Here is a 23,524-nt window from a genome sequence, read left to right on the forward strand (position 1 = left end):
AATTCTCTAATTTCCTGATTTCTTCCTAGACACTTTTGCTATTTTTAGAATGTTGTTTTGTCTCTGATATATGTGAATTAACCTAAATTTGTCTTATTATTGATCTCTGATATGATTTCATCATGGTTAAAAAACATAACTTAGTATGATTCTAATTTAAAAATATTAGATTTATTTTATGCCTTAACTTATGATTTATTCTGGAGAATATTCTACGTACACTTGAAAATAATGTGTAATTTTGTAGTTTTTGATTGTGGGGTTGACTGATCTGTGGATGTCTGTTAGTTCCTATGTTTACAGTGTTATTTGCATGTTCTATTTCATGTGGATTTTCGATCTAGTTTTTCTATCCACTATTAAAAGTGGGGCATCAATGTCTCCAGCACCTACTATTAAAGATGCTATTTATTCCAAGTCTTTCAATTTTCCTTCATGCTATTTGTGGCTCTATTGTTAGGTGTACATATGTTTTTAAATGTTATATTTTCTTGTTGCAGTGACACTTTTAATATTATAAATGTCCTTCTTTGTTCATAGTAACAATTTTTACCTTAAGTTCTATTCTGTCTGATATTAGTCTCTTTTGGTTACTGTTAGCATGGAATATGGTTTTCCATTATTTTTTATTCAATCTATTGGTTTAATTATACCTAAAGTATGTTCTTTGTAGATAATATATAACCAAATCTTTTTTTGTTACATCCATCTGACAATCTGTCTATTGATTGTAATGTTTCACATTTACATTTACTATAATTGCTGATAAGGTGAAATGTATAAATTCCATTTTGCTATTTGTTTTCTATATGTCTTATGCTTTTTTTGTTACGTATTCCTCTTTTACTGTTTATGTATGCTTTAAATTGATATTTCGTATCGTACCATTGAATTTTTTGTCATTGCTTTGACTATTTTTGGGGTTACTATCTGAAATTTGTTATAGATAACATAACTTAAAACAATCTCATTCTGATTAATAGCAAATTAATTTCAGTAGGTTATAAAAATGCTTTTTTTTCTACATAGCTCCATTCCCAACCCCCTCATTTGCAATTTATTTTCATGCAAATTACATCTTTAGGCAATGTGTACACATTAACACAGATCTATAATGATTGCTTTATATAGTTTTCTTTTATATGAGATAGGAGTAAAAGTAGCCGCAAATATATATATACACTATATACAATATATATAACTCTCTATAATATACTTTCTTTTACATTTAACTATATAGTTACTTTTATCAGTGCTCTATTTCTTAATGAAAGACATCTTTTCATTTTAGCCTGAAATACTCCCCTTTTTTTCCTCCTGTTGGGAAGGTCTGCTAGTGACCAATGGTCTATGTTTTTGTTGATCTGAGAATGTCTTATATCCTTCATTTTGATGGCTAGATTTGCTGAATATAGGTTGACAACTTATTTCACTACATTGAACATGTCGCCTCACTGTCTTTTGTCTTCCACAGTTTCTGATGAGAAAACAGCTATTAATCTTATTGAGGATTCTTTGTATGTGATAAGACACCTCTCCCTTACTGCTTTCCATATTATATCCTTTCCTTGTTTTTTAATAGTATGCATATGAGGTGTCTAAAACGTGGGTACTCTTGAGTTTTTCCAAATCAGTGTCATTGAGTTTCTTGGATGTGTGGATTAAGGTTTTTCATCAAATTTGTAAAGTTTTCAGCCACTATATTTTCAAATAATGGTTTCTTTGCCTTTCACTCTCCTTCTGAGATTCTCATTGCATGTATTTGTTTGCTTGATGGTGTCTCATAGTTCTTTGAGGTTCCTGCTAATTTACCTCACTCTTTTTCCTTTCTATTCTTCACATTGGGTTATCCCAATTGACCTCTCTCACATTTGTTAATTCTTTCTTCTGCAAGCTCAAATCTATTCTTTAGCTCTTCTAATGAACTTTCCATGCCAAGTTTACACTTTTCAACTCTAGAATTTCTATTTGTTTACTTTCGTATTTTTTATTCCTGTATTGATTTCTATTTTTATGAGACATTAATCTCATATCTTATTTCAGTTCTTTAGACATGGTTTCCTTTAATTATTTGAGCACATTTAAAAGACGCAAAATCTTTGTGTGGCAAGTTCAATATCTGAGTTTGTCCAAGGAGAGGTTCTAATGCACGTTTAGGGCTTTTTTGTGGTTCTTATTGTTTCTGTTGTCATTCTTTCTTGTTTCTTTGCATGTTTCATCATTTTTTTGTTTATACTTGGATTTTTACCAAATATAATGTGGTAAAGATAAAAATCAGATCTTCTCTTTGACCAAGATTGCTGCTTCTGCTCATTGGTCTTGTACTTGCTATTGTGTATTTGAACTAATTCTGTAATTAGTGATCTTTGTCATGTGCAGGCACTGAAGTCTCTACTCTGTTATCTTTATGTTTAATTTATGATTGCATGGAGATTTCCTAAATGTCTAGAGTCAGTGTCTTCCAGACTCTGTCAAGAAGCTCTGCGTGTGAGTGTGCTGAGGCACAGGCAATCAGTATCAACCCTACCTCAGCTTTCACTTCCTCCTTATAAACAATCTGAAGGTCATCGAGGGTGAGCACTCAGGGTTTTCTCAGAACATTCTCAGGTATACACAATCCTACAAAGGCATCTCACCTTCTAGATTCCTGGTTATATGTTGGAGTATTTAAGGCCCTCTAGTGATGCCTCATTCTCCAATTTTTCCTTTTCTTTGTTCACTTCTTGCTGTTGGCTCTTTGGGTACTTGCACTGTTCATTAACTGCCCTTGCTTTTTTTCCAACAAACACTCCCAGAGAAAATGCTGTTCAGATGGGGTAAACTCTAAATCAGGCCAAATAAAGAGAAAGCTTGCAAGTATGATTTCCCTGGGAACTGCCAGACAGCTCCTTAGGAGTTAGTCTTTGCAGGAGGGCCAACCCCTTTCTTTTCCTTCTTTAAATAGCTGCTAGGCTGCTGGTTTCTACCATAGCTGCAGAGATGTTGGTCTTCAAGGGTAGTTGGCATGTTATGGGAAGAAAATGGTACCATGGACAGTTCAAATGACCCAACACTCCTCCTTATTATGGAGATGCAGGTCATTAAAAAAAAAAAAAAAAGCATTCCCTGGAGCTTTGAAAGCCATCAATTAATTTCCAGAGTTCTGCAAATGTTGATTTTGACAATTTTGCTACTATTCTTGCAGGCAGGCAGAGAGGATTTCCAGAGGTCCCCACTCTGTCATTTCTTTGACATCACTCAGCCATGATAATCACAATTAATTTTTTTTTTTTTTTTTTTTTGGCATGGGCCGGCTCCAGGCATCAAACCCGAGTCTCCAGCATGGCAGGCAAGGACTCTGCCACTAAGCCACCTTTGTCTGGCCACATTAATTTTTATACACAGCACTTTCTAAGAAGACTATCTCCATACCATACTATCTCCATCCAACAAATATTTGTTGAAAGAATACATACAGACCAAGGGGATAACAATAGTGTTGTCACAAAACAACTAAGATAAAATGCAGAAACATGAGAAAAATGTACTGCAATCATCAGTTATAAAGCAGAAAAGCTTTCAGTCCATAGTTAAGGAAGCCAAGGGCCAATTAATTGTCAAGATATAGTTTAGCTCTAATTTGATACAATCTAATAATGATCAGCCCCTCCCTTCTTCCCAGTCTTCATTCTCAAATTTGGTCCTTGAGTTGTTATCTTCTTAAGGATTTTTACATACAGTATAGGATGATGATCCCATTTCCTGTCTCCACATCCCCAGAATTCTACCAGTCCAATATTGCCAAATTGGAGAGAGAAGTCAGCTCCAGCAAACAGGAAGACAGACCCATATAATTATCCCTAGACTCCTGGCTGATGTGCTGCACAGGTACCTTCTCACTTCGTTCAACTCAAGGTAATACTAACTTGCAGTTGAGCTGATCAGACTTTTGCACTTTATTCATTATATTATGGTGAGAGTATTTTGTATGTCCTAGTGGGCCAGGATTATTAATGTATATGTATATGTGCATGCATGTATTTATTAATATCTATATTTAAGTCAATCATTTGTCTTTTTCATTTATTGTGAAGAATTTTACATAGAGAAAAGCAATATATATATATATAATATTATACATATACACAATAAATACCCATACACAAACCACATTAAATCAAAGATTGCTATCATTTTACTGTATGTTTTCCACATAGATAAATTTGCTTTTTTGAACAATTTCAAATTAAATTGCATCTATTACAACTCTTCATTTTAAATACATCAGTAGGTGTCTCCAAGCTTATGACATTTGACTGAATTACTACAATACCACTAAGAAAATTAATAATAATCCCCAGGTAGTCATTTATTGCGTAGTCTATATTTGTTTCCCCCAACTGTTATCAAACTTATTTTAAGAACTTTTCTCAAACCGAATCCAATCATGTTACATTTGTGACTCTTATGTTTTCTGGATCCGCATTTCTCTGTGTTTCCATGACGGTGATATCCTGTGCAGAATTAGAAAATCGTATACAGGGACATCTCCCTTTCTTCCCATCCTGGCAGCCCGATTCCCGTATTAGCTGCGTATCTTTATTAGTCTGTGGTTTATCTTTCTAATGTTTCTTTTTGAAAATATCAGAGTGTATAAATATCAGAGAGTATAATATCACACGCACTCATACATATACACACACTCACTCTTCACCAGACCTGGTGATTAAAATCAAACCGTACTGAGCTCGGGGGCAAGATGGCAGCTTAGTGAGGTGTGGCATTTAGTTCATCCTCCAGAGCAGCTAGTAAATAGCCAGGACTAGTACAGAACAACTCCTGACAGAGCATCAGTGACTGAACACACAGTGTAACCAGCCTGGACCAGATGGACCGTAACCCCACATAAAATTGTAAGTCCCCCAAGCCTTGGAGGCCAGCACCCCTCCCCCACAGGCACTGCAGGCTAGTTCCCCAAGGGGAAAGGAAACAGACTTTACGAGAAGCAAGGGCCTAGCCCAACCCAGCTTCACCTTGCGGAGTTAGTTAAAAAATTCTGACTACTGAAAATAGGCCCCAAGTACATTTAAACCTACAAGAAGCACTAAGGGTACTAGGAGTTTTTGCCCTGGCAAAGAGGGGATGGGACTGATGGAAAAAAAAAAACAAAAAAACAAAAACAGAGTCTTTTTGAGTCAGTCAGCACAAAATACTGCAAAAGGGCTGGATCCCCAAAAAAGGGAGAACATAGACCCTGGAGATGCATAGAGCCATGGACCAACTTAAGTTCTTAATTGACAAAAGAATCTCTCTTTCTTTCTTTTTCTTTTTCTCTACTCCTTAACAGCTCATTAGATAGAACTGGAAGCCTTTTCAGGCTCCAGCATTAGCTCAAGCAAAGGTAGAATTAAGTTTGTCTGAGAGACAAGGTGACTAGTCTGGTAAAGAAATTAATTCCCTAACAGCTGTACCTTCAACGCAGCAGGGGAAATCTGCTGAATTAAAAGGCCCATATCACTTTATGCTGGTGGGAAGACATGGGCAGACAATCTCCACATGCTGGACAGGATAGCAAAAGTACAGAGTCTAGAGGTTTCGTAGGAAAGCTTCACGACCTGCTGGGTCTCATCCTCAAGGAAAACCAATGCTGGCAACTCTTTCCTTCTAAGACGTGGGCCAGTCTGGTCCGAGAAAAATCTCACTGGGGTCTATGATATCTGAGAATATCTGAGGAGAACCAACTCAAAAAAAAAAAAAAAAAAAAAAAAAAAAAAGGCTCCACATAGGCAGGGCATAAACAGAAAAACGAAAACTGAAAAATTCTGATCAGTTAAACAAAACCAATGCTAGCGGTCTAGAATAAGTTGAACTGAATGAGACAGATACTGACAATACTGAAGTGAGAAGTCAATACCTCTATCTTAATAGTTGGGAACTTCAATTCCAAACTCTCATCAATGGATAGAGAATCTAGACAGAGGATCAATAAGATAGAGAACAAAGCCATCAAGCAAGAAAATCCTAGGGAAAAGAATAAGAACAACTGCAAAAATAAGCTAATTAAGGAAATCAAACAAAACTAGACACCAACAAAAACTAATGAGTCATACTAGGAAAATCAAAGCTATGGTCCAGTCAAAGGAACAAACCAATACTTCAGACAAGATACAAGAGTTGAAATTAATTCAGGATGTTTGAACAGATCTGGAAAATCTCATCAAAAATCAAATAAGTGAGTTGACAGAAGATATAAAGAAGTCATTGGGCAAACAAAAAGAAGAAATCTAAAGTTTGAAAACAAATCACAGAACTTATAGGAATGAAAGGCACAACAGAAGAGATGAAAAAAAAACAATGGAAACCTACAACAATAGATTTGAAAATGCAGAAGAAAGGATTAGTGAACTAGAGGACTGGACAACTGAAATCCAAAACACAAAAGAAAATAGATGGAAAATATGAGAAGGATCTTGGGGAATTGAATGACAACATGAAGTGCATGAATATATGTTTTGTGGTGTCTCAGAAGGAGAAGAGAAGGGAAAAAGAGGAGAAAGAATAACGGAGGAAATTATCACTGAAAATTCCCCATCTTCTATGAAACACACAAAATTACAGATTCAAGAAGTGCAGCATACCCCAAACAGAATAGATCCAAATAGACAGAATTCAAGACACTTACTAATAAGATTGTCAGACGTCAAAAAGAGAGAATTTTGAAAGCAGCGAGAGAAAAGCAATTCATCACATACAAGGGAAGCCCAAAAGACTATTTGTGGATTTCTCAGCAGAAACCGTGGAGGTGAGAAAACAGTGGCATGATACATTTAAGATTCTAAAAGAGGAAAACTGCCAACCTAGAATTCTATATCCAGCAAAACTGTCCTTCAGAAATGAGAAGGAGATTAAATATTTTCAGACAAACAATCATCAAGAATTTGTTGCCAAGAGACTGGCTCTGCAAGAAACACTAAGGGGAACACTACAGGCAGATAAGAAAAGGCAGGAGAGAGAGAGATCTGGAGGAGAGTACAGAAATGAAGACTATCAATAAAGGTAAAAAGAGAAAAAAATTAGATATGACATTTAAAATCCAAAAGACAAAATGGTAGAAGAAAGTACTGCTTTTACAATAATAACATTAAATGTCAATGGATTAACTTCCACAATCAAAAGACATAAACTGGCAGAATAAATTAAAATAGCACCCATCTATATTCTGTCTATAGAAGACTCATTTTAGACCCGAGGAGAAAAATAGGTTAAAAGTGAAAGTTTGAGAAAAGATATTTCATGCAAATAACAATCAGAAAATAGCAGTAGCTATATTGAAATCCAACACATTAGACTTTAAATGTAAAATAATTAAAAGAGACAAAGAAGGACACTATGTATTTAAAAAAAAGAACAATTCAGCAAGACATGATAATCATAAATATTTATGCACCAAGCCAGAGTGCTCCAAAGTACATGAGACAGACACTGACAATACTGAAGTGAGAAATCACTATCTCTATCATAAGAGTTGGTGACTTCAATTCCCAACTCTCATCAATGGATAGAAAATCTAAACAGAAGATCAATAAAGAAACAGAGAATTTGAATAACACTATAAATGACTAGAGTTAACAGCCATTTACAAAACATTACACACCACAATAGCAGGGTATACATTTTTCTCAAGTGGGCATGGATCATTCTCAAAGATAGACCATATGCTGGGTCACAAAGCAAGTCTTAATATATTTTAAAAGATTGAAATCATACAAAACACTTTCTAAGATCATAATGGAATGAGGTTGGAAATAAATATTAGGCAGAGGGCCAGAAAATATGCAAATATATGGACGCTAAACACACATTCTTAAACAACCAATGGGTCAAGGAAGAAAATATAAGTGAAATTGGTAAATATCTCAAGGCAAATGAGAATGAAAACACAACAGATCAAAACATATGGGATGCAGCAAAGGCAGTACTAAGAGGGAAATTTATTGTCTTAAATGCCTATATTAACAAAGGATAAAGAAGAAAAATCATGAATTAACTGTTCACTTGGAAGAAGTAGAAAAAGAACAGCAAACTAACCCCAAAGCAAACAAAAGAAAAGAAATAATGAAGATTGGAGCAGAAATAAATGAAATTGAGCTATGAAAAAATTGAGAAAATCACCAAAATCAGAAGTTGGTTCTTTGTAAAAATCAATAAAATTGATGGGCCCTTAGCTTGCTTGACAAAAAAATAAAGAAAGAAAGAAAAATAAAGAAGAAGAAAAAGAGAGAGAGAAACAGAGATAAGATGCAAATAAGTAAAATCAGAAATGGAAGAGGAAACATAATCCATGACCCTGCAGAAATAAAGGAGGTAATGCAGAAATAAAGGATACTATGAGCAACGTATGCTCATCAACTAAACAAAGTATATGAAATAGACAACTTCTTAGAAAAGCATGAACAACCAACATTGGCTAAAAACAGATTACCTCAACAAACCAATCACAAGTAAACAGATTGAATCAGTCATCAAGAAGCTCCCCCAAAAGAAAAATCCATGACTGGAGGGCTTCACATGTGAATTCTACCAAGCATTCAAGAAAGAAATAGCACTACTCCTGCTAACCTTTTCCAAAAAATTTAAGAGGAGGGAGAGCTACCTAACTCATTCTATGAAGCCAACATCACCCTAATACCAAAGCCAGACAAGATGCAAAAATTCTCAACAAAATACTTCCAAATTGAATGGAGCAACACATTAAAAGAATTATACACTATGACCAAGTGGCATTTATTCCAGGTATGCAAAGATGGTTCAACAAATGGAAACCAATGTAATACACTATATCGACAAATCAAAGCAGAAAAAAAATACATGATCCATTCCAATTGATGCAGAAATATTCAACATTCTATCTTGATGAAAACACTCCAAAGGATAGGAATAGAAGGGAACTTACACAACATGATAAAGGGAATATATGAAAAACTCACAGCTCATATCATCCTCAATGGGGAAAAACTGAAAGCTTTCCCTTTAAGATCAGGAATAAGAAAAGGATGTCTACTGTCACCATTATTATTAAAGTTATGTTGGAAGTTCTAGCAGGATAAATTAGACACAAAAAAGAAATAAAAGGCATCCAAACTGGAAAGGAAGAAATAAAATTCTCACTGTTTGCAGATGACATGATACTGTATGTTGAAAATCCCAAAAAATCTACAGCAAAGGTCCTAGAGCTAATAAATGAGTTCAGCAAAGTGGCAAGGCACAGGATCAACACCCCAAAATCAGCAGTGTTTTCATACACTGATAATAAGCAATCTGAGAAGGAACTCAAGAAAAAATTCCATTGACAATAGCAACCCAAAGAATCAAATATTTAGGAACAAATTTAACTAAGGATACAAAAACCTACAAACAGAAAACTACAAGAAATTGCTAAAAGAAATCATGGAAGACCTAAATTAATGGAAGGGCATACTGTGTTAATGGATTGGAAGACTAAATATAGTTAAGATGTCAAATCTACTCAAATTGATTTACAGATTCAATGCAGTACCAATTAAAATCCCAAAAACTTATTTTTAGGAAATATAAAAACCAATAACCACATTTACTTGGAAGGGAAGGGTGCTCCAAATAGATAAAAATATCTTGAGAAAGAAAATGAAGTGGGAGGTCTTACACTACCTGACTTGAAAGCATATTATGAAACTACAGTGGTCAAAACAGCACACTACTGAAATAAGGACAGATATACCATGGAATCAAATAGATTGATCAGATATAGACCTTCTCATCTATGGACAATTGATCTTTGACAAGGTGATTAAGCCAGCCCACCTGGGATAGAGTAGCCTCTTCAATAAATGGTCCTTGGAGAACTAGATATCCATATGAAAAGAATGAAAGAGGATCCAGATCTCACACCCATACAAAACTTAACTCAAAATGGATCAAAGACCTAAACATTAGAGCTCAGACCATAAAACTTTTAGAAGAAAATGTAGAGAAATATCTTTTAAAACTTGCAATAGCAGACAGTTTACTAGACCTTACATCCAAAGCCTGAGAATTGAATAAAGAAATAGATAAATCAGAACTCCTAAAAATTAAATTCTTTTGTGCATCAAAGAACTTTGTCAAGAAAGTATAAAGGCAGCCTATGTAATGGAAGACAATATTTGGAAACCACATATAAGATAAGAGTTTAGTATCCAGAATATATAAAGAGATTCTTCAACTCAATGACAAAAAGACAAACAGCCCAATTTAAAAAATGGGCAAAAGAGGTTGGTGGAATGGTGGCTCAGTGGCAGAGTTCTCGCCTGCCATGCCAGAGACCTGGGTTCAATTCCCAGAGCCTGCCCATGCAAAAGAAAAAAAAATGTGCAAAAGACATGAACAGATGCTTCTCAGAAGAAGAAATACAAATGGTTGACATGAAAAGATGTTCAACTTCACTGGGTATTAGGGAAATGCAAATCAAAACCACAGTGAGATTTCATCTGACATCTACTAGAATGGCCATTGTCAAAAAACAGAAAATGACAAGTGCTGGAAAGGATGTAGGGAAAGAAGCAAACTTATGCACTGTTGATGGGAATTCAGTTGGTATAACCTCTGAAAGGCAGTTTGGCAGTTCTTCAGGAAGCTAAGTATAGAATTGCCTTATGATCTAGCAATTCCATTACTAGGTATATATTCAGAGGGCCTGAGGGCAAGGACACAAACAGACATTTGCACACCAATGTTTATAGCAGCATTATTTATGATTGCCAAGAGATGGAAACAGCTCAAATACGTCCACCAACAGATGAGTGGCTAAATAAACTGTGGTATATACATATGACGGAATACTGCACAGCTGTAAGACAGAATAAAGTCATGAAGTATATAACAACATAGATGAAACTTGAGGACACTATGCTGAGTGAAATTAGCCAGAAATAAAATGACAGATGTATGGTCTCACTAATATGAACTAACATTTATGAGTGAACTTGGAGAATTTATCAAGTTTTCAGGAGATATAAATAGAGTAGAGATTGGGCAATTGGTGCTCAAGGAATACAGATTGTGCCACAGGACTGATTGTAAAAATTCAGAAATGGATAGCACAATACTACCTGATTGGAGAAATGCAAGCTAGGGTCCATAATCAACAGGAACATTGTAATATGCTTCCACAGAATGTAACAAAGGCATTATGGGAAAACTGAATGTCAACAGGCAGGAGGCATGGGGAAGGGGTATGGATTCTTTGTGGAAGAAAAGGAAATGTCTTCAGAGACATTATGGTGGTGAAGGCATGTCTACACATTTAGGTTGGATTGCATGATGTGTGAAAAAAAACTGTTTAAAATTTAACAGAGGGAAATAAGTTCTAGAGAAAATGCAGAGAAAGAGATGTACCTATTCACTATTGGTAGGGAAACTAAGAAGTGCAGCCCTTTGGGGTCAGTGCGGTGTTTCCACAGGAGGCTAGGGGTGGGGTATATATATACTGAAACCCCATTGCTCAGTATATACCTGGAGGGACTGAGTGTGGGACATTTGCACACTGGTATCCATGGTGGCAGTGTTCGCAATCCACAATGGATGGAGGTGGCCTAAGGATATAATGACTGAGGAATGGAAAGGGGAACTGTGGTACATACATACCACAGACTGCTGAGAGGCTGCAAGAAGGAATGAAGTTGTGATGCATGCAATGAGGTGAATGAAATGTCAGAAATAAAATGACAAATATTATCATGCCTCACTCATATGGATTAACTATAATATAAAAACTCAGTGAACTGAAGTTGAGAGCATGGGTTATCGGGTTGGGGCCTAGATTGCAAGCTTTTACAGCAGTCACATATATTCTGGAGTGGTAACTGTTATTTCTAAATTCTGAGATGCTGAGCTGTTTGTTTATAACCTGGACATTCACAGAAACTTCAGGTATTTATGTGACACCTGAGACTCAGAATTAAAACTCTGAAGCTATGAAAGTCAGCAGTACCCCATACAGGAAATATTTAGAAAGTTGAAAAAGGGATCTGACTTTGAGTAGAGATATGAAGGAAGCTGATCTGAATAGGACTAGGGAAAATCAAAATACAGTGTAAAGGATGATATGTCCGTATGTTCTAGTTTGCTAGCTGCCGGAATGCAACACACCAGAGACGGATTGGCTTTTAATAAAAGGGGATTTATTTTGTTAGTTCTTCAGAGGAAAGGCAGCTAACTTCCCACTGAGGTTATTTCTTACGTGGGAAGGCACAGGATGGTCTCTGCTGGCCTTCTCTCCAGGCCTCTGGGTTCCAACAACTTTCCCCAGGGTGACTTCTTTCTGCAACTCCAAAGGCCTGGGCTGAGCTGTGAGTGTTGACATGAGGTATGCTGAGCTTCTTGGGCCGTGCTACATTGACCTCTCTCATTTAAGCACCAGCCAATTAAGTCAAATGTTACTCATTGCAGCAGGCACGCCTCCTAGCCAACTGCAGATGTAATCAGCAACAGATGAGGTTCATGTACCACTGGCTCATGTCCACAGCAACAGAACTAGGTGCCTTCACCTGGCCAAGTTGACAACTGAGTCTAACTACCACACTATATTTTAAAACTTCAACTTCTGGGTGAGACAAAGGTAGAGATGTTTATTTGTTGTAAAATTTATATTTTGGGTAGTACATTTACTAATTTAACTTGTATGGTGAGTTTAGTTGAACACCAAAAGTACATGGAATCTCAAATAGGGCATGAGATTTTGTTGCTTTGTCCAGGTTAGTATGATGTCATGATATAACCCAGAGTAATTTGGGCAGTGAATAAAGAAGTATTTGCAAGGTCCCTGTATAAGTTAGAGTTCTCTAGAGAAACAGAATCAACGGAGAACACTCGCAAATATAAAATATATAAAAGTGTCATACATGACCATGGGAATGCAGAGTCCAAAATCCGCAGGGCAGGCTGTGGAGCTGATGATTCTGATGGAGGGTCTGGATTAACTCCACAGGAGAGGCTCACCAGTCAAAGTAGGAAGAGAGCCTGTCTCTTCTGAATCCTCCTTGAAAGGCTTCCAGTGATTAGATTGAGCACCACTCATTGCAGAAGACACTCCCCTTGGCTGATTACAAATGGAAACAGCTGTGAATGCAGCTGATATGATCATGATTTAACTCTATGAAATGTCCTCATTGCAACAAACAGGCCAGCAATTGCCCAACCAGACAAACAGGTACCAACACTTGGCCAAGTTGACACATCAACCTGACCATGACAGTTCCTTTGGAGTACTGGGGAGTAAGGAGGAAATATTCAACTTTCCCATTTAGAGAAATTCTGGTATTCTTGCAAGCAGTGGAGACAACCAAATCAATAGGCTGAGCCCTGGATCTTGGGGTTTGCCCCTCCAAAACTTATTCCTGTGAAGGATAGGCCAAGTCTACTTAAAATTAGGCCTAAGAGTCACCCCCAGAGAACCTCTTTGTTGCTCAGATGGGGCTTCTCTGTCTCTGAGCCAACATGACAAGTGAACTCACTGCCCTCTCTCCTATGTGGAACATGACTCCCAGGGGTGTAAATCTCCCTGGCAATGTGGAACAGAATTCTGGGATGAGCCAGCACCCAGCATCAAGGTAGTAATAAAGCATTCTGAATCAAAATAGGGTAGAGAGGAATGAGACAAAATAAAGTTTCAATGGCTGAGAGATTTCAAACAGACTTGATAGGTTATCTTGGAAGTTATTCTTACGCATTATATAGATATCCCTTTTTAGTTTATGGTGTTTTGGAGTGGCTAGGGGGGGAATACCTGAAAGTGTAGAGCTGTGTTCCAGTAGCCCTGATTCTTGAAGACAATTGTATAATGATATAGCTTTTACAATGTGACTGTGTAATTGTGGAAACCTTGTGTCTGATGCTCTATTATCCAGGGCATGGACAGATGAGTAAACGAATGGATTAAAAATAAGCAAATAATAGGGGGGATAAGAGGTAAAATAAACTGGGTAGATGGAAATACTACTGGTAAAGAGGGAGGGGTTAAGGGTATGGGATGTATGAGTTTTTTTTCTCTATTTTCTTTACTTCTTTTTCTGGAGTGATACAAATGTTCTAAAAAATGATCATGGTGATGAACACAGAGCTATATGATAATATTGCAAGCCACTGATTGTACAACATGTGTGGAATGCTTGTGTGTTAAAATTTATCATTAAAATATTTTTAAAAAGTGAATGGATAAATAAAATGTGGTAGATCCATACAACAGAAAATTGTTCAGTCACAAAGAGGAATGAAATTGATACACGCTACAGCATGGATGAACTTTGAAAAGATTATGCTAAGTGAAAGAAGCCAAACACAAAAGGACAAATATTGTATGATTCTGTTTATCTGAAATGTCTAGAATAGGTAAATTCCTAGAGCTAGAAAGTAGAATAGAGGTTACCAGGAACTCAGGGAACAAGAACGGCGAGTTATTGCCTAATGGGTACAGTTTCTTCTTAGGATGATGAAACAGTTTTGGAAATAGCAGTGATGGTTGCACAACATTGTGAATTTATTTAATACCACTGAATTGTCCACTTGAAAATGATTATAATGGTGAATGTTCAGTTTTGTATATTTTACTAAAATTATTTTCTAAAAAAAGTTTTTTTTTAAAGAAATGACTCTTCGGAAGAAGAAAAATCTTTTAAGAAGGTTTTTAAGAAGAAAAATCTCTACAATAGTGATTCTATGTATAATCCAGGACCAGCAATATGTATATCATCTGGGATCTCATTAGAAATGCAAAGTCTTGGGCCCCATCAGAGACCTACAGGATCAAACTCTGGATATGTGCCGATCAGTCCCTGTTTAACAAATCCTCTAGGTGATAATGATGAATACTAAAGTATAAGAACTACTACCTCTAATTATATTGGGGGGAGGTACATAGGTAGCAAAACAAGTCCCAATAACAGAATTCTGCTCCACTAAAAAAAAAAAAAAAAAATTAATTTAGGTAACTTAACAGAAAACACGTTCCAAACATGGAATTGCTTTTTTATTTCTCTAGATTTTATTTAAACATTAACATATTTGTGTATGTACTGTACTCAAAACTTTTTAAAAATTGAATTAATTGTTATAATTAATATACAGTATTAAAGTGCTCCCATTTTAAGGGGGCAGTTTGAAACATTTTGACAAATGTTTATACCCATGCAACCACCACCACAATGAACCACCTTCTAACCACAACACAATGAATTGTAGTTAGTACCCCCCAGGATGTGCAACCCCAGGGACCACTAATCTATTATCTATCACTAAGGATTATTTTTTCCTGTTATATAATTTCTTATAAATGGAATTATACAGTATACGTGACTTCCTTCACTTGTCATGTTTTAAAGATTCATCCATGCTGTTCTGTGTATCAATAGTTCATTCCTTTTTATTACCTACTATTACCCCATTCTATGAATACTTTGTTTATCCATATGTTTATCTTCAATGGACATTAGAGTTGTTTTCAGTTTTGGGTTATTATGAATAAAGCTGTTATGAACATTCCTTTAAAAAAAAATCAAACCATACTATGACTCTACATACAACAGGATGGCTAAAGTGAAAATGACCGAAATTATCAAGTGTTGGCAATTATTTAGTTATCATAACTGCAAAATATAGTATTAGATTAACCAGAGTGCCAGGCACTCCTCGATTCCTATAGAGTGATGGGAAGAGAGCAAACATTGGATTTTGGAAGATGAGGGTGTGTGCCAGTTTGAATTTGTGGACCCCAGCAAAGCCGTGTCCTTTAATCCTCATTCAGTATTGCTGGGTGGGAGCTTTGTGATTATTCCCATGGAGATGTGACCCACCCAATTGTGCGTGGTAACTTTTGATTAGATGCTTGCCGTGGAGATGTGTCTCCACCCATTCAAGGTGGGGTTGCTCACTGGAGTCCTTTAAGAGGGAACCATTTCGGAAAAAACTTCAGAGTCAACAGTGCAACAGAGCCCACATGATCAGAGGTCTTTGGAGATGAAGAAAGAAAACACCCCTGGGGGAGCGTTATGAAACAAGAAACCGGAAGAGAAAGTTAGCAGACTTCTCCATGTGCCCTTTGAGCTGAGAGAGAAGCCCTGAACTTCATCGGTATTTCGTGAGTGAAGGTAACCTCTTGTCAGTGCCTTAATTTGGACATTTTCATGGCCTTAGAACTATGAACTTGCAACTTAATAAATTCCCCTTTTTAAAAGCCATTCCGTTTCTGGAATATCACATTCCAGCAGCTTGCAGACTAGCACAGGGTGCTTAAGGGCTCCGTCCTGGATGCATGATTTATGGATGTTATTCACTAGAGGTATACTGTTTGAGAACATCTTACAAGCAAGGCACTATGGGCATCTGTCTTAAACAACCTTGCAAAATCAGAAGAGAATTTTAATAACCACATATCAGCACAGTACCTATACCTACACACTTACTAAAGGCCTACAGACATGTTTAAGATTTGGAAGCAAATTGTTGTCTGCTGTGAAATAAGAAATGGAAATGCAACCACAATATGAATATAGTTTTTATGAAAATTAATATGCAAATTTCATTACTGTATAAGTTATGCGGTTCCTAAAAATCATATTACACATAAAGACAATGGTTTCTTATATTTGTTAAATCTCAGAATATCTACGTATGCACAAAAATTACTAAAAGCACAGACAATTAAATTGCCAATTAATTTCAGAAGATAAATTATGAAATACAATATTAATTTTGTAGCAAAAATAAATGTAGTATTGCCTCCAGGGATGTTTGATATGATGCTATTAAGATTCCAAAGGAGAGAATGACTGCACTCTCCAAAGTTTAAAAACGGGCCTGCCAAACAAAAACCTCAGACCATCATCCTTATCCTTATGCTTTTGAAATCTAAAAAGGAGAGCTGGTCATATAAAATGAAAAGAGAGATTTTAGCAACGCTCCTTACTGGTTCCTATTAATGTTGTTACAGAACTTTACCTAAACACAGATTAAATAGTTATATTTTGAATGTTCTAAAATGTTTTTATGTCTTAAAAATGCTTATACCTTTGAAGTTCTTTCCCCTTATTTTGGCACATTTTGTGATATATGTTATTAATTATTAAAGTATTTCAGAATTGCTTAATAATACAATGTGGCATTTCCCTGGCAAGAAAAAATCCCATTAGTGCTTTTCTATAAAAGCCCCATAAGTGGAGTTCTAAGCACTTTATCAGCTTCCTGTCCTCTCTCTGAATGACAGCCGGAATCATTAAAAACAGTCAGCACTAAAATGATTTATTATCAACTAAATAAAGATTACTTCATTTAATTAAATATGCTTTATGCTTTGCAATTGCCACAAAGTGGTTCCTGCAAACTTTTAACTCATTATTTGATGCACTGAAAGTCTCCATGGAATACCAAGAGGATATGGTTAGACCTTTTCAGCTTTGTTTTATAAACAGCTTTAAAAATTCAAGAACTTTCTAGAAATTCTAGGTAGGCCTGTGAAACTTTCAGAGTTCCCAATCATTTTTTATCAAAGTTACTATACTTCCTTTTGTAGTTATGTAGCTCAGATATTTTCTGCACATGTATTTACAGCATGAAGTCTACCTGTACAAAATTTAAGAAGGATTTTATTTACATTTCTTGTGGATTTATTTAACTAACTCTGATTCCTTTTCATCTTTGTAAGCAGGAACAATTTTCAGTTTTCAGAGCTTCATGTTTCAATTTGGAAATTCAGAGAATGTATCAGTTATTATTTAAAATAAATGTTACATCTCACTGAATTTATTATATTAAAAAATATATTAGCAATATTGAAATTTCCTTTTTTTTCCCCTCAAGCATTAAACATAAATTTTTCTCCTTGTCTTCTAAATGACTTTTACATTTCAGTCATTTGAACCGAGGCAGGTGTACACACAGCTGAGGTGGCCAAGGCATGTTGGTACTTCCTAGAGTGTGTAGTGCTTAAGACTCTAGAGCCAGATGCCTGAGCTGGAAAGTCAGTGCCACTGATAGAAACTGTAATTCCAGGGTGGTCCCATTTTTTCTCTGGATCTCAATTTCTTCTGCAAAACATTAATTATAATAGCACCTATTTTTATGAGGAATAAATGAATTTATACAAGTAAATTATTTACCATACTCTCTGGCACATAGTAAGTGCTCAATAAATGATAAATTTTATCAGCTACAATTTATTTAGCTCCATACTTATTTTGGACTCATGTACTTTATGTACATTATATGCAATCTTCACAATATCTCTCCTGGGTAGATGCTGTGACCCCATTTTACAGGTGAAGAAACTGAGCAATTAAATGATTGGCCCAATGCATGGAAGCGGTCCCTACTAGAATCAGAAGCAAGCCAAGTGTAGAACTCAAAGTCTCAACTTTTCCCACTCCAAAATACCCTCCTCCAAAATACAGAAGTAGGTACAACAAATCAAATCACAAAGCTACTTTGCCTTGGACACTTGAGTACTTAGGAAACCCGACATCGTGGCATCATTAGTAGGTGAGAAGGGGGCGGTGATCGAAAAGAAATGGGAGAGTTGCAGATACTTCGTACTCACCTGAAAGTCACCAAAAAGTTACTGAGCGCCCTCCACTCAACACCTGCCGCCGATACTCTTTAACTCTGTCTGCCTGAAGGCAGGAGGCAGAGCCATGGCATATGAACTCACAGACTGGCATTCTACAACTTCGGAGGGCAGCGTTCAAATCAAGTACAATGAGGATAGAGACCCCCCACCCTCCACCCTGCAACCTTCACAACCCTATACCAAGAGCATGATGCTACTTTACCTTAGAGACAAGGGCAGGCTCCAATTTCTAAAACTCCCAACAGACCATTTGGGGTAGCAAATTTGATTTTCAATCTGATTGACTTCTCCCTCATCCTAACTCTCTGCTGACGACATGTTTCTATTTCTCTGAGAAAACGGAAGCCATCATGAGAGACATTTCACAAACTTCTTCCACCTGAAAAGAATCTTTACCCGCATGCCCTGCCCCCATCAGTAAATGACCGTGTTCCTCAGTCTAAAGCCAGCCCCTCTGCTTGCACAGATCTCACCCCTCCAGGGCCTGGGCACGAGTGCTCTGTGGCCAGTCTCAGATGCTGGTGCCTCTGTGGAGGAAAGATGGAGAATCAGGGAGCAGGGCAGAAAGGAACCTGCTGGCCGGTCTCCCCAGCCCTGCTCCAGCGGCCTGGACACACGAAAACTCTTGAACCAACACAGCTTTGAGTTCAGAAAAAGACACTGTTCCAAGACCTCAACCTCTTCAATCTCTTCATTATCTAAGCTTAACTTCACATTTCATTTATTTGGTGAATATCTCAGTTGTAAGAAGGAGGAGGAGGAGGGAAAGGAGAAAATGACAAAATATCTGAAGAAACTTTCATATAAAATAACTCCAAAGGCAGTTCTAGGGGAAGAAGCTAGAGAGTATTTAAGTGGTGTTTACACGTGATATACAAGAAAGACATGAGCTCAAGGGGAAAAAATGATAGCTTGAGAACAGAAGCAAAGAGAATAAAATGACCCATAAAATTGCTCTTCTTGGAAAAACAACTTTCTGTACTCCAAACAAACAGACAAAAAAAAAAGGCTCACTAAGACCTCTCAAAGAGATTTTTAGCAAACATAAACTAAGGAAATGTCTCCCTCCTTAAGCCTATTTGTTCAAATTGCCACAGGCTAGTTTTATTAAGTAGAGTGAGAGAGAACTGTGGGGGCAAGAAAGAATTCAATAAAGCAGACCTGAGATATGTCCAAGAGAGAACTTTGGTTGTGCTACTGAAATATAGTATTTGATAGGAAAACAATAGATCAGAAGACTAAATGACTTTGAGAGAAGTTTGTTGCCAGAGAAACATCAGACTGATCTTTTGAAAAGCTGTGACTGCCTTACCAATAGCCCTTTTCCAAAATCGCCCAAGCAGGAACCAGCATCTGATGACTAGGCAGCACCCAAGAAAGGCACATTCCCATGCTCCTATCAGAGGTGATCATGGGAGAGAATGTTGAAGGAGAACCTTCTGGAAGCCTAGACAGAACAGTAGAGGAACTTCCAGAGACCACTGTCAGGCTGCCTCCCACAAACTCCCCCTGCCTTCAGGTAGGAGCCCTTCACCTTCTCTGCCCAGAAAAACTTCTCAGACTCCGGACCAATAATGGTTGCCCTTTTGCAAAGTGGAGTTTTCTGGAAGTGCCCTGTCACTGCCTGATCTCCGTGTGCTGGATGTGGATGGGAAGGGAGCACAGTTGCTCATTTTAGGTCACCAGATGGAAAGGAACTACATATGGGGAAGATGGCACATCATCTGAGGACTCTGGACTTTGGCCTGGATACGGGCGCTGGATGGAATTGGGCTCTCTCCCTTGCAGAAGAAGTGAGTGCATCCTATTTGTGCAGAAAAAGGGCAAAACTGAAATTTAGTTGAGAGAAAGAAGGCCATGGCAGACCTTTATAACACACCCAGGTCCTCTTCACCTTTTCAGTCTTACACAAGATGGAAAACTGCACTGACCTGGGAACTCATGTGGTAACGATGGCAGAATTTGCAGCAATCTGAGCTCCTGAGATGTCTGAGGGAAGCAGGGCTTCTCTGGCCCCTGCCACTCTCCCTGCCTCACTCCCAGGCATGGGAAACTCAAGAATGTTAATTGAGCAAGTAATAGGCTTGTCTTCTCTTTCAGCTTTACATACCTGAGGGTCAATTACTTTTTAAGTTGGTAACTACTCTGACGTATTTTCTATCCATGTTGTAGGACATAGTCGATCTTTTGACACTAAGGCTCACATAGTACACCAAAATATGCATATGCATTTTCACACTTACTGCCCAAATTATGGACATATAATATCAGGTGACCTGATATCCCTCACCATTGCAGGCGATGCCGCCATAAGCTTTCTTGCTTGTCTACTCATGATTCTGAGAATTTCTGGGATGGTAGGGGTAGTGATAGATACACAGGATTCCTTCTGCTCGGCTGTTTGCATTGAATTTTTCTAAGTACTATAGGTTGGTTTTAAAAACTCAAGATAAACTTTTCAAATATAGGATGTTTGTTACCAGCAGCAGCAACTCCCTGGCTCCATCCAGAAAGGAAGATCGGCTTAAGTCAGAGTTAAAAAAATAAAGATGTACATAAGCTAAACAAAACAGAAACTATTTTACTCACTGAAAGCAGCTTAAAATGAATTTCTGAGAGAGGCAAAATGCCATGCTTTGGATGTTTATACAGAGATAGTCGCTGCCTTCTGTCTACCTCCGTGGTCCCTCCTCGACTCTGTGGAAATACTGGAGGAGCTCTGGCCCCGCGGTCAGGTTCCTCCACATGTGCACTCACTCCCCTGGGGGGTTCCTTCCTCTCCTGCTTCTAAATGCCAGCTATGTGCTGAGAATCCCAATGTGCACTGCAGCCCAGATCTGCTCCCTGAATTTCAGATTTTTTATTTCTATCTATCTACACAATATCTGCATTTAGGATATAGTGGGCATCTTAATTTGTCAAAGCTAAGCAGAGGCTTTTTGTTTGTTTCTGTTTCAGACTTGGACTTATCTTTGAATTAAACATTAATTTTAAAAATATGGAGGTAGAAAGATTCAGGAAAATATAGGAATTTCAGGGCTGACATGTCTGCTCGAGAATAATCGGGGACATCGTGCGTTACATCCACATGGCCCTTTCCCTGGTGGCCCTCCCCTTCGCTCTGTCCTTCCCGCATGGCCCTTCCCACGTGGCCCTGGCCATCTTGCTCCTGCCATCTCGTTGCGACCACAATTCTACCCCCTACAGTTTCCATTAAGGACCCTGAGAACATGGAGACAGAAAAAACCCACAGTGCCTTTATTTAAAATGAGTATAACTCTGAAGTGAATGAATTTGGGTCAATCGATGTGTCAAAACAGAAGGCAGTGTTGAGGAGCCCGTGGAAAGGATAAGTCCTAATGGGGTAGGGGCAGGGATTGGGATGGGAAGGGTTTTGCGGAGATTCAACGACTTCGTTCTGCGATCCTGACCCAGAGAGAATCACGAAGGAGCAACTCTGCTGTTCAGGAGCCAGGACGCCCGCATCTAGACCTCCAGCGCTCTTCTGCGCCCCAATTCAGCCACCGAACCTTCCGGCTCATTGTGGGATGCAACCTTTCCAAGAGCTGTCATTGTGCAGGAATCCCTACACTCAGCTACAGTGCTCAGCAGGTGAGAAGTGACCTCTCCCTGGGCGTTACTGTTTAAGGCATAAGCCAAGGACTATTGCAGTCGGAAACTAAATTCATGCTGGTAATACATTGCGTAGAAGGAATATTTATTTGAGGCCAGAGGAAGCTTCTCAGCCCCTCTAAAATTACGCCGAGAAGCAGGCACTTTCTTAGCTTTCCTTTACGCCTGATTCTTCACCGCTCGCGGACCACCTTGGGTTCAGGAAATCGCAGCAGGGCCTACCAGCGCACGCAGGTTGTGCCTACTTTGGGGAGTCGAGTAGGGATCTTTAATGAGTCCCTGAGCCACACAACCCAGCATGTTTGATTTATTTTAGGGCAGAGGTTTCCACGTGGGGAATTATAATTACCTGAGGAGAACGAATGACTCCCCTCTCTGCAATTGATAGCACCCAGCCTCAATTCTAGGCACGTATAAGTGCCTTTTCTAAACTTGCGCATATTTCTGCAGAAAAGCTAATGGTCCGTGAAGTCAAAAGTTCTGCCCGTGACAGTAGCTGTGCCAGATGTTCTGGAGGAAAGCAGACAGCCCCACGATGGGGCTGACCATGCAGCCAAAGCACAGGAGAAATCCTTCCTGACCCCACGTGGACGTCAGTCACGAGTCCTGAGGCAAAAGTCCCGACCATTCTGTTGGCAAATCCTCACGTTGGCACATGCCTTCGCAAACGCTGTTTTTCCATACAAATTAAGCTAAATGCATTATGAACAGTTGGTAACTATTAACAGTTACTGCACTTTTCAACAGTCTTCAACAATTTTCTTCAACTCTTATCATGTTAATAGATGTGTTAATCACTGCACTAAACAAGGCATATAATGAGATATCTTAATTTGCCGCTATAGATGGAGAAAAGGGAATGTTGAAAATGTAATGAAAAAATAGCACACATTAAAAGGGATTTTTTTTTTTAGATATCAGAATAATGGGAATTCTAGGACCTTCAGGGAAATGTTTAAATAAACTTAGAATGTAGAAGGAACATATGCAGAAGTTTATCTATGTTCCTCAAAGTGTGATTAACAAAGTAAGATTATAAAGGAAAGAATAGTGGATCAGCTAAATGAAATAGAATACATCCATGCAGTTGGCCTCTTTGCAGCCAGTAAAATTGATTTTGTAAAATATATTTATGAAAAAGGGTTATGGAAATGTATGCGACTAGATCCAGTATATGTTACCTGTCTGTCCCTGTCTATCTATCTATCTATCTATCTATCATCTATCTATCTATCTATCTATCTATCTATCTATCCATCTATCTATATTTTATCCGCACAA

The 23,524-nt window shown here is 37.7% G+C and overlaps 1 long non-coding RNA gene across 4 annotated transcripts in view; it reads left to right on the forward strand.

Annotated features, from left to right (window-relative positions):
* Positions 1–23,524, forward strand: part of LOC143649559 (uncharacterized) — a 115,154-nt gene that overhangs the window by 23,003 nt on the left and 68,627 nt on the right. For all 4 annotated transcript variants that reach the window (XR_013159105.1, XR_013159107.1, XR_013159106.1 and 1 more), the window contains exon 2: positions 3,760–3,894. This is a non-coding gene — a long non-coding RNA (uncharacterized LOC143649559). The remainder of the gene's footprint in view (positions 1–3,759; positions 3,895–23,524) is intronic.

The sequence above is a fragment of the Tamandua tetradactyla genome, chromosome 11 (genome assembly GCF_023851605.1).
Source record: "Tamandua tetradactyla isolate mTamTet1 chromosome 11, mTamTet1.pri, whole genome shotgun sequence".
Lineage (NCBI taxonomy): Eukaryota > Metazoa > Chordata > Mammalia > Pilosa > Myrmecophagidae > Tamandua > Tamandua tetradactyla.